The sequence below is a fragment of the Squalius cephalus genome (genome assembly GCF_949319135.1).
Source record: "Squalius cephalus genome assembly, chromosome: 11".
NCBI classification, from domain to species: Eukaryota; Metazoa; Chordata; class Actinopteri; order Cypriniformes; family Leuciscidae; genus Squalius; species Squalius cephalus.
Genome location: NC_137132.1, coordinates 11,211,571 through 11,226,626, shown reverse-complemented (window position 1 = coordinate 11,226,626; position 15,056 = coordinate 11,211,571).

The window sequence follows — 15,056 nt, the reverse complement described above, 5'->3', positions numbered from 1 at the left end:
TGTTAATGGTTCGAGACCAGATTATCTACTGAAATCTTAATGTGGGATGGGGTTTGTGACATATAGAAACACACATACTTAACATGATGAGGGATGGCGGTTTGGATGGATCAGATGAAATGTCTCAGTTTTGTTTAGTGTGGCTGGTGAAAGTGAAAGAGAAACATGTATATATATATATATAAAACAGTTTATATAAAACCTTTTTCTGCAAGCACACCGTAAAAATATAATTGGAGAATTGAATTAGGAAAGTAAAGCTTTGAAGTTAAGCCTTTTATTGCTGCAGTTTCTATCACCAAGGTATGTTTTGAAAGTCTTACTCATTTTAAGTTTTAATCAAATAAATAGTTAATTGTTCAATTAACACGTTTTCTGTTCCAACTGTTTTATTCCAGGACAGATGATGAATTTGTGTTGTTTTATCTGTTCTTCTGAATATGTCGGCTCCAAAATACCTTCTCTCACAATAAAACACATAATAGGGCACATTTCAAATGCATTAGTTAAATATAGAGACTGAGTCAATACATTTGTTTTGTTCGAAAATCTAATAAGTGATCATAATCATACTGGATTATAATATCGGCCTTCTTCTGGTCAAAATCTGAAGTAGTGGGCCTATTGCATGTTTGTTTAAACAACAATTAATGAATTGTAATTGATTAATCCAGTCATCCATAATGTTCATTAATACATTTATCTAAAATAGACTGAATGTAATGTTTTCGGACATGTAACTACATGTTATTTGCCATAAGTGCAATTAGTTGAACTTAAAGGGTAACTTTGCTGATTTTCAACCCGCTTTGTATTGTTACAATGTTGATAGTATATGCAAATGAACAACGTTTACTAATTCCCCCGTGTTACCTGAAGAGAGAAATTCACATTTATTTGTCAGCAAAAGTCAACAAAATGGCAGTTTATTTCAGTTTTTCTCTTCCATTTGGCCTAAAACATGGTGTTCGTGGTCATCCAGTTTGAAATGTTGAAACTAAAAATATGGAAGTTTTCCTGTTGCGTTTCTTTGCAGTCTTTAGCCACTGACAACAACACGCTAGATCCTTCTCTGGAAACCAAAAGTAACTCACTCATTGAAATGTTTACTCTTTGAATTCCTGCACCCGGAAACAAAACAAGACAACACCATTATGACTAAAAGTTTGCTAAGAAGTATTTCCTACCAAAGCAAGGTGGTATTTGACTCTGGTCAAGCATATCTATAGCAGACTGGTGGGAGTGGCCTTGAACAGCAACATGCCCAGTGCATTGTGGGTGTTGAAGTTTTCTTACCTATTTGGCAAAAAGGGAAGGCAACAGCCTTTTTTTCTGTTTTTTTCAAAAACATTTCCCCTTTCTTCTGTATAGCAGCCAAGATCTATTGAAAGCCCATTTTTTCAGCGGTGATAGGACGTATGTAATTTTATAAGTCCTATTGTCTTTGAAATATATTTAAAGAATACTGGCAAATGTACTGACAAGCATTTATAGTAATTATATATATATATATATATATATATATATATATATATATATTAGAAGAAAAAAACAACATTATTTTGTTGTTGACATCATCATTATCATGTGTTCAATCAAACAATATTATATTATATTATATTATATTATATTATATTATATTATATTATATTATATTATATTATATTATATTATATTATATTATATTATATTATTACCACCTACTTTTGAATGTAAAATATTGATCATGAAGCAAAACAAGTCAAGAGCCACAGCTTTAAGACCAGTGTAGTAGTGCTCAAGATTGGTCCTGGGTCCAAGTCCAAGACCATATTTTCATGGACTCGGAAGCATAGCAATTGGACTTGATCTTGACTCTGACTCAACCCTCTTCTGGTCTCAGTTTTGATTCAGACTCAACCTACTCAGGTCTCTGCCTGGACTCTGACTCGTACATGAGAAGGTCTTGACTACAAAAATATATACATCTTGTAAGTGATGTTGAGAATTTCAGGTAAGTGTTTGTACTTTAAAGTGAAGTAGATGCCTAAACTTCTCCTTCTTTTTCTTCATCTCCTCTCACACAGATTCACATCAGTGCTCTTCAAAATGGCTGTATTGATCATGTTCAATCAGCCGTAATCAACAACGATAACTTATATATGGGAAATAATCAACACTAACACAGCATGTACAGACACAAAGTCCTTTGATTGATTTAAATGGGTCTATGCCAATGCTTAGCCATTTTCCTACAAAAACACTGTCCTTTAAACTGGCTTTACATAATAAATTCCTCTGTCTTTTTGACCCTGAAAGAGGCAGCTTTTGTTGGTCCTAAACAGTCAAAAAATTTCCGATCTCTTTCTACAACATTGACCTGGAGCTCAATGTGGCTATCCATTTCCCAAAGAGTTGTCTCTGAGAGCAACTATCTGCTCACTATAGGAAAGACTGATATGTTAACACTTTAGCAAACCCCGAAGACCTACTTGTGTTGAACAAGTGTTGAGACAAGCTTCTATGGCTCAGCCTGGTGATAAGTGTTGTTTTTCAGGGTTTAAGTGTAGATAGAGAGAAATGGATGTTGGGCCAGTCATGACCGGTCACTGAGAGTTAATATAGCACCTAATCATCTATTACCGGGTTTTTGCCAGTAGTGGTAGCGAAAGATGACTAACATAAAGTCTGGTTCACTTTACAGTTTATTTTGGTAAATAATCTGTTTTACCAAAATACAAAGCAATAAATTACATAACATGTAATTTGTATGTGCCATTTAAGAGCGATTTATTTGATAATACTGTATGACAATAATGGACCACCATGGAAAAACTCTTACAAATAATTGTGCGACTTTAAAAGAATACACTTATATGCAAATTGAATATAATGTAAGAATAACACTTACTTACCTGCATGTTAATTACATTGATATTAAATGTAATTAGTTGATCTTTTTGACCCATTTAAGTACTTAAGAACATCTTTATAAATATTTTGTCCTTGGATTATGGTTAAAGTGTATTGACAAATTAGTAAAGTAAAACTTGTATTGTTACATTTATTGTTACAACCTTTAAATTAAAACGTTTATTGTTACATTATTAAAAAGTGCACTTTTTAAAATTGTACTTATACTGTAACCCAGACGGCAACATAGTGTCGGGCCAGATCCGGCCCACATCTGGTACATGTGGATTCCAGGTGTACCGGATATGGGCCGACACTATGTTGCTGTCTGGGAAGTGTGTTAAGAAACATAGTACACTTAAGTGGCCTTTTATTTCATCAACATTATATTCTCTGCAAAAAACTTTAAGATCTGAAGTACTAAACATTCAGTACAATTAAGCGCGCTTCTTTTTCAGAAGGGGTCATGTGTGTTGATGTGTTGATAAAAATGTCATATGAGGTTTATAGAATCCTGAAGTATAGTTTAATTCTGTTTTGTGAGTTGGGATCGCAAGAAATTTGTGGAGCAAAAAAGTATTTATAAGTATTTTTTGACCATGTGTGACAGATAATATGCCGCATCCTCTACATTTTGCATGAAAGGAAGGAATCAATTTTAGCCCAAATTGAATTCTTCTCACTGAAAGTTAAAGAACGTAAACGGGCTGGAGAGTTTTACCACTTCCTTTGACCTGTGAAAATTAGCTACACAGTACATTTTAGTGGATGCCCTCAAAGGATAATCACTGGAAAAAGAGTTCTTGGGTGAGAGAGGATTATGGGAGGGCATAGAAAGATAGAGCAAGTAGGTTTGTGCATGTTCATGTGCATGCACATTCGCGTCCAAACTTGAATAAGTCGGGTCAGCCCTTTAGACTTCCAGTCCCTTGGCTAGTTCATTATACTGAAGCTTTTTTAACCTGCAAAAACAGCCTGTCAGTGCACTGAGGCATCCTGGCCTCTATTTCAGATCGACCCAGTACAGCAAACAGACTCTCATTCCCTGCCTTCTGGAGTCAGCTTAAACAAATGCTGAATTATTAACCAGACTAATTTGAGAAATCATGAATCTTTCAAAATACGGAGGCCCCCATTTTGCATTTTCATATGAAAACTGCATCTACATTTCATTCAGAATGAAAAAACCACAAGAGGGGGAAAAGGAGATGAGGAATGAGTTGGAATGACAGAACTGATGTTGACAGACTATATCTCCTTTTTATAGATGTGACACCTGAAGAAGAGAGTGAAAGAGAAACTCATATCAGAGGAATTATAGGAATACGCAAGATAAAGACTAAAGATAAAGGCCCATCAAATCGTTTAAACTGATTGTGGAAAACTTGCTCTCAAATGGGGGAAAATACATGATCCCTTGTGAAAAGGAAGTGCACTTAAAGGGATTGTTGCCACAAAAAAATCTAATTTGCTGTTAATTCACCCACTCTCAGGCAGGGGTGCGGGAAGTAGGGGTGCTATCCATGAATTTGTTAATTTTTAGCATTTAGTCATTTCTTTGTAATAAACACTTTAAGTGGGCTATTAAAAATGTGTCAAACTACATGCACATGTAACAGTTATTTATATGTTGAATTATGTTTTTTATGCTGTTTTATAGACTCAATATTGTTTCTTATTAAATGGTAACTAAACCCTAAAACAATTTTTTTTTTTTGTTTTTGTTTTTTTGTTAATGATCTATAAGACTGGGGCTTTATTAGTGCTGTTCATTGATTCAAGTAATTTTTTTGACATTTGGGTATAAAATGTTTTAATTCTGCAATACATGGTGTAAAAATGCCTGAGTGTTGCCCTCTTCAGGTTGAACGATGGCAGTTGAATTGTCCTATTGGAAGTTATTTAGACTCAGCCATAGACTCAGCCCCTGCTATAAAAACATCTTGTTCCGTCAAAACCATTTTAGCGAGTCAGGAGTTGGAATTGCGACTATTGAAAACAAACAGGATAGCGTATATTAGCATCCAGTTAGCATAGCATTTATATAGTTATTTAGATTATTTTGTGTAGCCTAGGTAGTTAATTAGCATAGTTGTGTAGTATTGTTAGAAGCATAGTTAGTTAGTAGCATAGTATTGCATCAGTTAGGATAGCTTCAAGTTAGCGTAGACTTTTAGCATTAGCTTTATCTGTATTTAGTGCAGTGGTTTGGATGGGACGTAGGTGTAGTGTTGCTAGTTGCAACAGCACTGCTGGACTGCATTGCTTTAAAGCAGACTTGGAAATTATAGGCGCCAGTGGTTGTATGCACGTGTTGCAGCCAGATAGACCGTTCTCGGGTGAGGCATTTTACTAGTCTGTGTTCTCCATCAGATTATAACTCTAGGTTTGCTAGGTTTGGGAATAATTGACGACGGGCTGCTAAAGTATTTGATTTTTTTTTTCAGTGCAAGCTGTTTGGAGAAGCCCATGTCCACCCCCATTGCGTTGGAGAAGCAATCTCTCATAAAATGCAGGTTCCAGGCCAAGTGCATGCAACCACTGGCACCTAATTTCCAAGTCTGCTGGAAAGCTATGCAGTCCAGCATATAGCATATATATATATATACACACACATACACATATATCCAGCATATATATATACACACACAGATATAATGCAGACACACACTCGCACATAGACCATAAACGGAAACTTTATCAATAAAATAGTTTCAAAATTAAAAAGCGTCGCCTACCATTTCTCAGTTGCATAGTGATGCCGCTGTTCTTGAAGCACTTCTCTGTTATGACGTTTTGAATTAGCAACTGAGGCTTGGTATCTGACAATAAGAAATAGAACAAAAACCTGGACTAGTGAAATTCCTCATCCGAGAACGGTCTATCTGGCTGCAACACGCGATTTGCGCCAAGTAAAGTTAGTGCAGTCGAAAAAGGCGATTTTACAAGTTGAGTGCAACATGGTAAAATAACAATAAAGAAATAAACTTACCTTGAACAGTTTTCTTCATTAATAGACGGAGACGCAGACGGTAAGAGTTTTGAAGAGATTTAGTTGACCGCTTTCTGCAGACGAGTGCTCGTGTCTTATTGAAGGTGCCCCTCCCCCATGTGCTGCTTTTTACAGCGCGAGACTGTTTTTCTCAGAAACAAACTGGCTTACTGTTAAATGCTGTAAATGTACTGCAAGTGCTTAATTTAGGCCCAATCCCAATTCTACCCCTTACCCCTTCACTCTCCCCTACCACTCTGTTTTGCGCGTTCCCATGAAGGGGTAGGGTTGTCTCGATTCTCTTTTGGTTGGAGGGGTAGGGGGAAGGGCCAGATAGCCCTTGAAACGAAGATTTTTCTAGACCACACTTCAAATGAAGGGGTATGAGAAATGTACCTGCATACACCAGCTACACATGGCTGCCAATAATCATTTTCTTTATGTCACATTCAATCTTGTGTTCATATTTACGATCATGTTCTTCAAAGAAACGTTAGCAAAAAAAATCGCTGAAGTTCGCTAACGATAGTCCCGCAACATATTTTCATGTTTGATAACTGGTGAATGCAATTGCGGCAGGGAATTGGCTTATCTTTTACCGTACGTCTGCTATGAACGCATTGTTTTCTTGTGGTTATATGTGAACACATTATAACTGAATATAAACCTGCAAGATCCCTCCGCTCATCAAATCAGGCTCTATTGTGTACCCCAAAATCGAGGCTCAAATGTAGGGGAGATCAAGCTTTTTACATCGCTGCCCCAAGGCTTTGGAATACTTTACCTATTAGCTTAAGACAAGCTCCATCTCTTCTTACTTTTAAATCCAGACTTAAAACTTTTTTATTTTCAAAAGCTTTCGATTAACACTGTATCTTGTGTTGTAAATGATGTGATTTTATGTGATTTTTAAGTTCTCTTATCATGTGTTTTAATGTTGTGATTTGATGTGCTTTCTATGTTCTTGTGTGATTTTTAGGTCTTTTTCTGTCATTTTGTCTCGTTTGTGGGTTAAATGAATTTAATTACATTGTGGAAAGCACATTGGTCAACAGCTGTTGTTTTAAATTGTGCTATACAAATAAATTGTCATTGTCATTGTCATTGAACACGACATAAACGAACAGTGCTCACACAGTTTCGTGCTTTTTGCAACATGATCAACCAGTCTTGTATGTTCTTTATCAAACAGGGACACCTGAGGAAACCCGGAGGCTCATTCGTTTTCGCGCTGACAACGAGCAACGTTTCCTGAAGTCCAAAAATACTTAGGCGTCGAAGATATCGTCATCTCCGTTGTTCGGAAGAAAAAACGTGAAAAAATAGCTGTAACCCACGCAATTGAGATGACTACAGCTGACGAAGGAAGTTTCCTGGAAGTTTGTGATAAACATTGGCGCATCTCCTGTGACGTAGGCGCTAGCGACGACGTATAATGACGTGTAACGGTGTAGTAGTGGTGTCCCATTTCTTAGGGGAATATTTTCACCCCTACGCCTTGCCACTCTGTTTCAAGGGGCAAGGGTAAGGGGTAGGCGAAGGGTTAGGGGTAGGCGAAGGGGTATAAAATAGAATTGGGATTGGGCCTTAACAACCATTAGCTGTAAATTTACATGATTTAACAGTATTTTACTGTTGGAAATTGGCTGTAATTGTACAGCATTTTTTTTTTACAGTGTATGCACAGCACCCAAACCTATAAATCATCTTTCCACGGCCCTGCTCTCAGGCCATCCAAGATGTACAGCCCTGGTCAGAATTATTGGCATCCTTAGTAAATATGAGCAAAGAAGCCTGGGAAAATAAATCTGCATTGTTAATCCTTTTAATATTTTATTCAAAATAATAATTTTTTTCTTTATTAAATAAATGTTTTCCTTCAATATACGTGTCACAATACGCTGTGTAGATGATCAACACAAACATAATGATAAAGATCAAAGGCAGTCGTTAATGAAGCCAAAGGCATAAATCCAAAAGCCATTCACACACGTAACATAATCAATACCCAACAAACTAATGAACTTAAATACTGATGAAAATGAGGTGCGCACAGCTGAACAGAATGACAATCATATCAACAACCATGACAACAACTCAGGGGAAATGTGCAAACAGTCCAACCAGTGTGTGTGACAATATGTTGGCCACAATTAATGGCGCCCTTTTATTCAATACTTTTTAAAACCTAATTTTGCCAAAATAACAGCTCTGCGTTTTCTCCTAATGTCTGATGAGTTTGGATAACCCCCTGACAAGAGATCAGAGATCATTCCAACATTAAGAATCTCCAGATCCTTCAGATTCCCAGCTCTATGGCCTAATATATATATTAGGCTTTCTGACTTAAAATATAATATAGGGCCTTTAAAATGAAGATACCAAAAGAAAAGTGTATTAAGAACTAGAATCTAAAAGAATGTTAAAGTATCTTTAATAATTATTGAGTTACAGGCATGCAAACTTGGTGCAAAATAATTAAATAAGTGCTTTTTCCCATTTTTGAACTGTCACCGTTGGCATATAATGCAACAAAGACTGCTAAAGTCAACAGATTTAATTAATAGACCTACCAATCTCTATGTAGAAATAAAATAATGATGCTGCCATCTTTCTAAAGTCATTTTTACCCCACTGTAATTTGGCTCCACATCTAAGGTGAAAATTGTAATTTTGACCCCCCTCTACACAATAGTGGATTACTCAGTAAATATACACCCATGACATTTAATATTTTAGCTTTCATCTTCATTTATGTGTTTCTTTCACCAGACAAAAAAAAAATTGAAGTCATGATGACCTGCAAAACTGTACATCATGCTTTTGAGCTCGAAAAGAAATTGCTTTTGCTTCAGAAATCTAACTGAGTTTAAGTAAGACTACTCAAGTAAAGCAAAAATTCCCAAAAATAAAACTTAATAATACTGTAGTGGTACAGGGGAAATTTTTGCCCATTTTATTTGTTGTCCCTGCCAAAAGCATCAATGCATTAACAACTAGGTGTTCAGTTCGGTTCTGTACACAAACTGTGTAAATTTAATTGTCAGCATATGTTTGGTTGTAGAATGCAGTTGTCACTCTCATAAACATCTGAACTCTGTGTGTACAAAACTGCATTACACACTCAGCTACTTTATTTGTAGCTACAGTGAGTGAGTGGCATTAGCAATTTTAGATTTCAAATTCATCAAAACAGTCTTCTAAGCCATTTCATTCTTAGTCCTGAGAGAGGAAATACTGGAAATCCTTAAGTGCGTCTATTGTGCATCTATTTTTTGAAAGCATGGATTTTTTTTTATTTTTAGGCCCATTATGCACATAAGCTTCTGCACTCGTCATCTGAAACAACATTTATTCTGCTCCAAGGACAAATCTTTAGACTACCACAGTCGCAGAAAACATCCACCAGAGACCAACGCTGCCTTTCCAAAATCCAGTTGGCAGCCATTTTGTAATACAAAGCATGTAATTACTGTCTCCTCCAGAGAGACAAAAATCTGTTGTCATCCCTGATACAGGCTGTAACAAGCGATCTGTCTGTCAATTTGCATGTAAAAAAAAAACATACAATATCACACATATGAAGTGTGAAGACATATGTAGTTTGTTATTCTACAAACAAACACACACACACACACACACACACACACACACACACACACACACATATATATAATTGATTTATTAATATTATACATTTATTAATATTTAGTTACTTATTAATTGTAAAACTGCAAAGTTTTGAATATGTGTATGTAGGCTATATACATAACTAACATTATAGAAATATACATTGAAGTTTTGGTGACAGAAAAAAAATATGTCTCGCTATAAATGCATTTTCTGTATAATCATTACGTCTTGAATATCACCATCTGCGGCACACCGGGAACTTGGTGTGCCGCAGATGGACATGTCATGTGTCAGTGTTTCCAGACATACAGACCACAACGTGTCACTGTGACCTGCCTACAGAAAACATATCAGAGGGCAGGACAGATGAGCGTCCAGGTTCTGTTACACAGTGCCAACACATCAAATGCGCCCCGACACATTACTCTTCCCCTGCCAGAGGCCGGCAACTTTGTGAAGGTGTTTTTTTTTTTTTTTTTTTGGATAACATCCCACAACTGCAGGTTCAAAGGATCACTGCCTCAACCTGGCAACAAGCAGTGTAGAGGAAGATACTTTAAAAGTTGCCAAGCTAAAACTCGCTCATGATTAAAAACTTTTTTTCTAAAATGAGTCAAACTTGCCAAAAGTATTGGAGAGATTTGATTATTGCCTCAGCTTTTTAGGTTGCAAGAATGAATAGAAAAACAACAACAACAGACCTATTTGAACAAAAATATAGTATAAAACAGGAAGAAAATTTGCATTTAATTCAATTTTTTTTAAATTAGGATGTATGCATCACCTGAAAGCTGAATAAATAAGCGTTCCATTGATGTATGGTTTGTTATGATAGGACAATATTTGGCTGAGATACAACTGTCTGGAATCTGAGGGTGCAAAAAAATCGAAACATTGAGAAAATCGCCTTTAAAGGGATAGTTCGGGCAAAAATGATATTAAACCCATGATTTACTCACCCTCAACCCGTTCGAGATGCATATGTCAATCATTTTTCAGACGAACACATTTTCAGTTATTTTAGAAAATGTCTTAGATCTTTCAGTGGTTATAATGTCAAGTTATGGGGTCCACCTCCTTCAAGTCCCAAAAAAGTGCATGCATCCTTCACAAAAGTAATCCATCCGGCTCCAGGGGGATAAACGAAGGCCTTCTGAGGGTAATCCGTGCGGTTTTGTCGTAAAAATCTACATATTTAAAACTTTATAAATGAAAATAACTGGGTTCCGGCAACGGGCGACGCGCGTTCACGGGAGATGGATGCCGGCGCATGACGTAGGACGTAGTGTAGGACGCGTCGTGACGTAGATTTAAAAAACGTGTATTTAAAAGAAAATGTCGAGGATTTTGATATTAGAGAAGAGGATATTGAGTTTTTCCGACATTTTCTTTTAAATACACGTTTTTTAAATCGCGGAAATCCTGAGTGGAGTTTTGTTTTGCTCTGCTCTCTGGCTGCGCTGTCGCATTCATTCTACGTCACAACGCTTCCTACGCTACGTCCTACGTCGGCATCCATCTCCCGTGAACGCGCGTCGATCGTTGCCGGAAGCCAGATTTTCGTTTATAAAGTTTTAAATATGTATATTTTTACGACAAAACCGCACGGATTACCCTCAGAAGGCCTTCGTTTATCCCCCTGGAGCCGGATGGATTACTTTTGTGAAGGATGCATGCACTTTTTTGGGACTTGAAGGAGGTGGACCCCATAGCTTCACATTATAACCACTGAAAGATCGAAGACATTTTCTAAAATAACTGAAAATGTGTTCGTCTGAAAAATGATTGACATATGCATCTCGAACGGCTTGAGGGTGAGTAAATCATGGGTTTAATATCATTTTTGGCCGAACTATCCCTTTAAAGTTGTCCATTTATGTTCGAGATTGTGCTGCATTCACTCACAAAAATAAATGTTTTACATATTTACAGTAGGAAATTTAAAAAATATCTTCATGGAACTTGATCTTTACTTAATATCCTTATGATTTTTGGCAGAAAAGAAAAATCTATCATTTTGACCCATACAATGTATTGTTGGCTATTGCCACAAATATACCATGTGACAAGTATGACATGTGACTGGTTTTGTGATCCAGGGTCACATATTAATATTTAACTGGTGATGGAAATAATGAGAGGGGGGAGGAAAAACTATATTGCAATGCTTTTGTGAATGTAAAAGTATTTCAGTGCAATTTTTTCTCCCATTTCATATTTTTCTCATCACCATGTTGACTTTGAAGCTCGGTATGAATGTGACGTATGTTACTGCAGACAAAACTTTTGACCCGAGGCCTCATGGAATTGTAAAGCAACCTAGCAATTTAGCATTTTACTCATATTTAAAGGGTTTTAAATGGTCCGACTCTATTCTAAGGATAAAGCTCTAACAAAACTGTTTTTTTTTTATTACTTTCCATTGTGTCTAAATGCACTGCTGCTGTATAAACTTGTTACATACCTAATTGATTTTTTTCACCTTAAATCAGTTTCAGTGTCATGTTTTCAGATTTTTAGTACCGTTATGCACTTTTATATCTGATGCAACCCGCATTCCAATAACTGCGAGTATCTGCAGACAACCACAAGGGAAGAACATTTCCAGATACACACTCCATCAGCACAATCCAGTTGGCAGCCATTTTACAATACAAAGCAAGTAATTAGTGTCTCTTCCAGGCAGCCAAGAATCTGTTGCCATCTCAAATAACATCCCAGGTCCAACATGCCAGCAGAGTTGTTCAGGTCTGTAAAACGCACTAGAAACGGGGGGGAAAAAAAGAAAAAAAATCTCCAAATGTCAGCTCCTTCTGCATCCATGTGTAATAAGCAGTCTCATAGCAAAATCAATTGGAAATTTGAATAAAATCTGTTCTCTTTCCAAGTGTAATCTCATTTAAGAATTTTGAGCATCTGACATCTTATGATTTTAATACCAGCTTTTTGATTGAATGTTCTATGATGCCACGTACAGTATGATGGAGGATTTACAAATCCTTCAGATATTTGATTGAGAGGAACGACTATGTTTGCAATGCAGGCGATGACAATTTGTTTTCTAATGTGATATATAGGATTGTCCACACTGTTATTTACTGGTGATCGAATCAGATCCTGTATTCAGGCACTTCTATCTACTATGATTGCTGAAGTAATCATTTTGGCATCCGCACTATGCTAAGCAGTTTTCTTGTATAACTACTGTAGGAGCTGTACGCTCAAGCTGGAAGTATATAGAGAGCAGACAGAAAGCTTTGTACACTGTGGCGTGTAGTGGAATATATGTGATTGCTTTATTTCCTGTCACTCTCACCAACAGAATCGCTGTGCATTGTGGTGTGTGGAAGTAAAAGCTGTGGAACGTTCCAGGAATAGTTTAAGACAGAGAATTACCATAATCTGTATCAGATTTTTTTATTATGTATTTGGGTGTTTATTTAACTCTGGGGACTTATGTACGGAACCCCTAAAGGGTCATGCATGGGGATGGTGGGAAAAATGAGATGGGAGGTCAAATTAAATTTCACTGCTTGTGTTTGCTTCTGCATCCCCCTAAAAAAAGTCTGCATTCCTCTGAGATACTTTGCATTCAATTGCCAAATAGTTTGTGTGAAAACACAAAATTAGTCATGGGAATAATATGAGGTGGAAGGAAATGCTATATTTCAATGCTTTTGGGAGAGAACGCAAAGTTTTTTGGGGAAACGCAAGACTTTTGCAAGTTTTTTGATTATATTAATACTGTTTCACCACTATATCCTCTTAGGGGCTCCATAGTTTTGGCCTTGAAGCTGTTCAGAAAATTCACTTTCTTAACATACTAGTTTGTTGTCTAACATATTATATACTATTTATGCATTGCAAGAGAAAACATTTGCATACTGCCAGCATATGATCTTAATTGGCTGCCCGTGAACATCTACTTTGACCCTTTAAACACTGTATCTCTAGCTGAGGCCTGAAAGAGTTTGGTTTGTGTTGTCGACATGTTGAGAAGATGCTTTTTTCTGCGCTGTGAAAGCAAATCCATTTTTCAAGCACTTCTAAAGGATTAGGATTCTAAATGATACGGTAAAATCCACGTCATCATTACTGTTCGTATCACTGTGTATACAAGTGTTAATACCTGAAATTCAGATATGGTAATGGCCGTTTGGTTTCCAACACGTACTGTAAGAGGTAGACCAATCACAACAGACCGGGCTATCTGACCAATCAGAGCAGAGTAGACCAATCACAACAGACCGGGCCATCTGACCAATCAGAGCAGAATAGACCAATCACAACAAACTGCGCCATCGGACCAATCAGAGCAGAGCAGACCAATCACAACAGACCGGGCCATCTGACCAATCAGAGCAGAGTAGACCAATCACAACAGACTGAGCCATCTGACCAATCAGAGCAGAGTGGACCAATCACAACAGACTGAGCCATCTGACCAATCAGAGCAGAGTAGGCTCTCTGAAACCAGGGGTGTAGAGAGACCCGATCATTTATCAAGCCGTTTCAGACACTGTGAGAAAAGAGGTAATGCTGCAATGTATATTATGAGAAAATAAAAGTGTTTTTTGATCTTGGCTGAATGTAAACCTATTGTAAATAGGATAATAGCATAATAAGGTCACTTTAATGAAGGCATTCTGTTGCGGAAATTACATTTTGGAACAAAATGGCCAGTGCCTTTGCCTTGCAAAGGCTAATTTCATATTACAATCTAAAAAACAGTAAAATACTATCTACAGTATGCATAGAAAAAGTTTAAATGTGTATCATAAAAATAAAATTTGCTTTATTCATGGGGTCTGGTCTGGATATGTATTGAATCCGTGTGGTTTTTATACTGTTTAAAATCACATAAAACGAATCAGATATGAATCGAATGTGCAAAACGTGGATCATGGCGCAGCAATTGTTGGGTCACAAATTCTTGATCATCAGTTTCGTTGAACATTTGTTCTGCAAACAAACTGCCTATTTACTTCTTACAACTTACAGTATGCATTATACATCATAACACATTTCTGTGAATGTGATTGTTCTGACTATTACATGCAAAGAGACATAAGTGTGTAAAGAAAGCTAACAAAAGTGATAAATGTGACGGGGGGATCATTTAAAATAAATTGACTTTCATTTCATTTCTCATTAAAATACAACCAAATCACAGCCAGCAAAGACATCCATCCATGATGGCTTTATGAAATTAAAGATAAACACATCTTGTAGATTAATGTGATTAAGACACTTCGGGGAAAGGCTGTCATTTGGATTCATAAGAGAACATGTATTTTACCATTGGAAAACTCTTTGACAACTCTCATAGAAATGGTCTCGTCTTGTGCTCTCAGCTTTGGTGGAGTAGAGAGGTTTTATTTTTTTATTATTCTTTAAAATGATTTTGAGAGACTGATTCCCTTGGAGTTCTGAAAACATTTGATGCCTATCTCTTCAGTAATGCACATTATTTATAACACTGACCTTTGCAATATGGTAATATGGACTTTGGTCTAGATATGTATTGTGGATTCCAGAA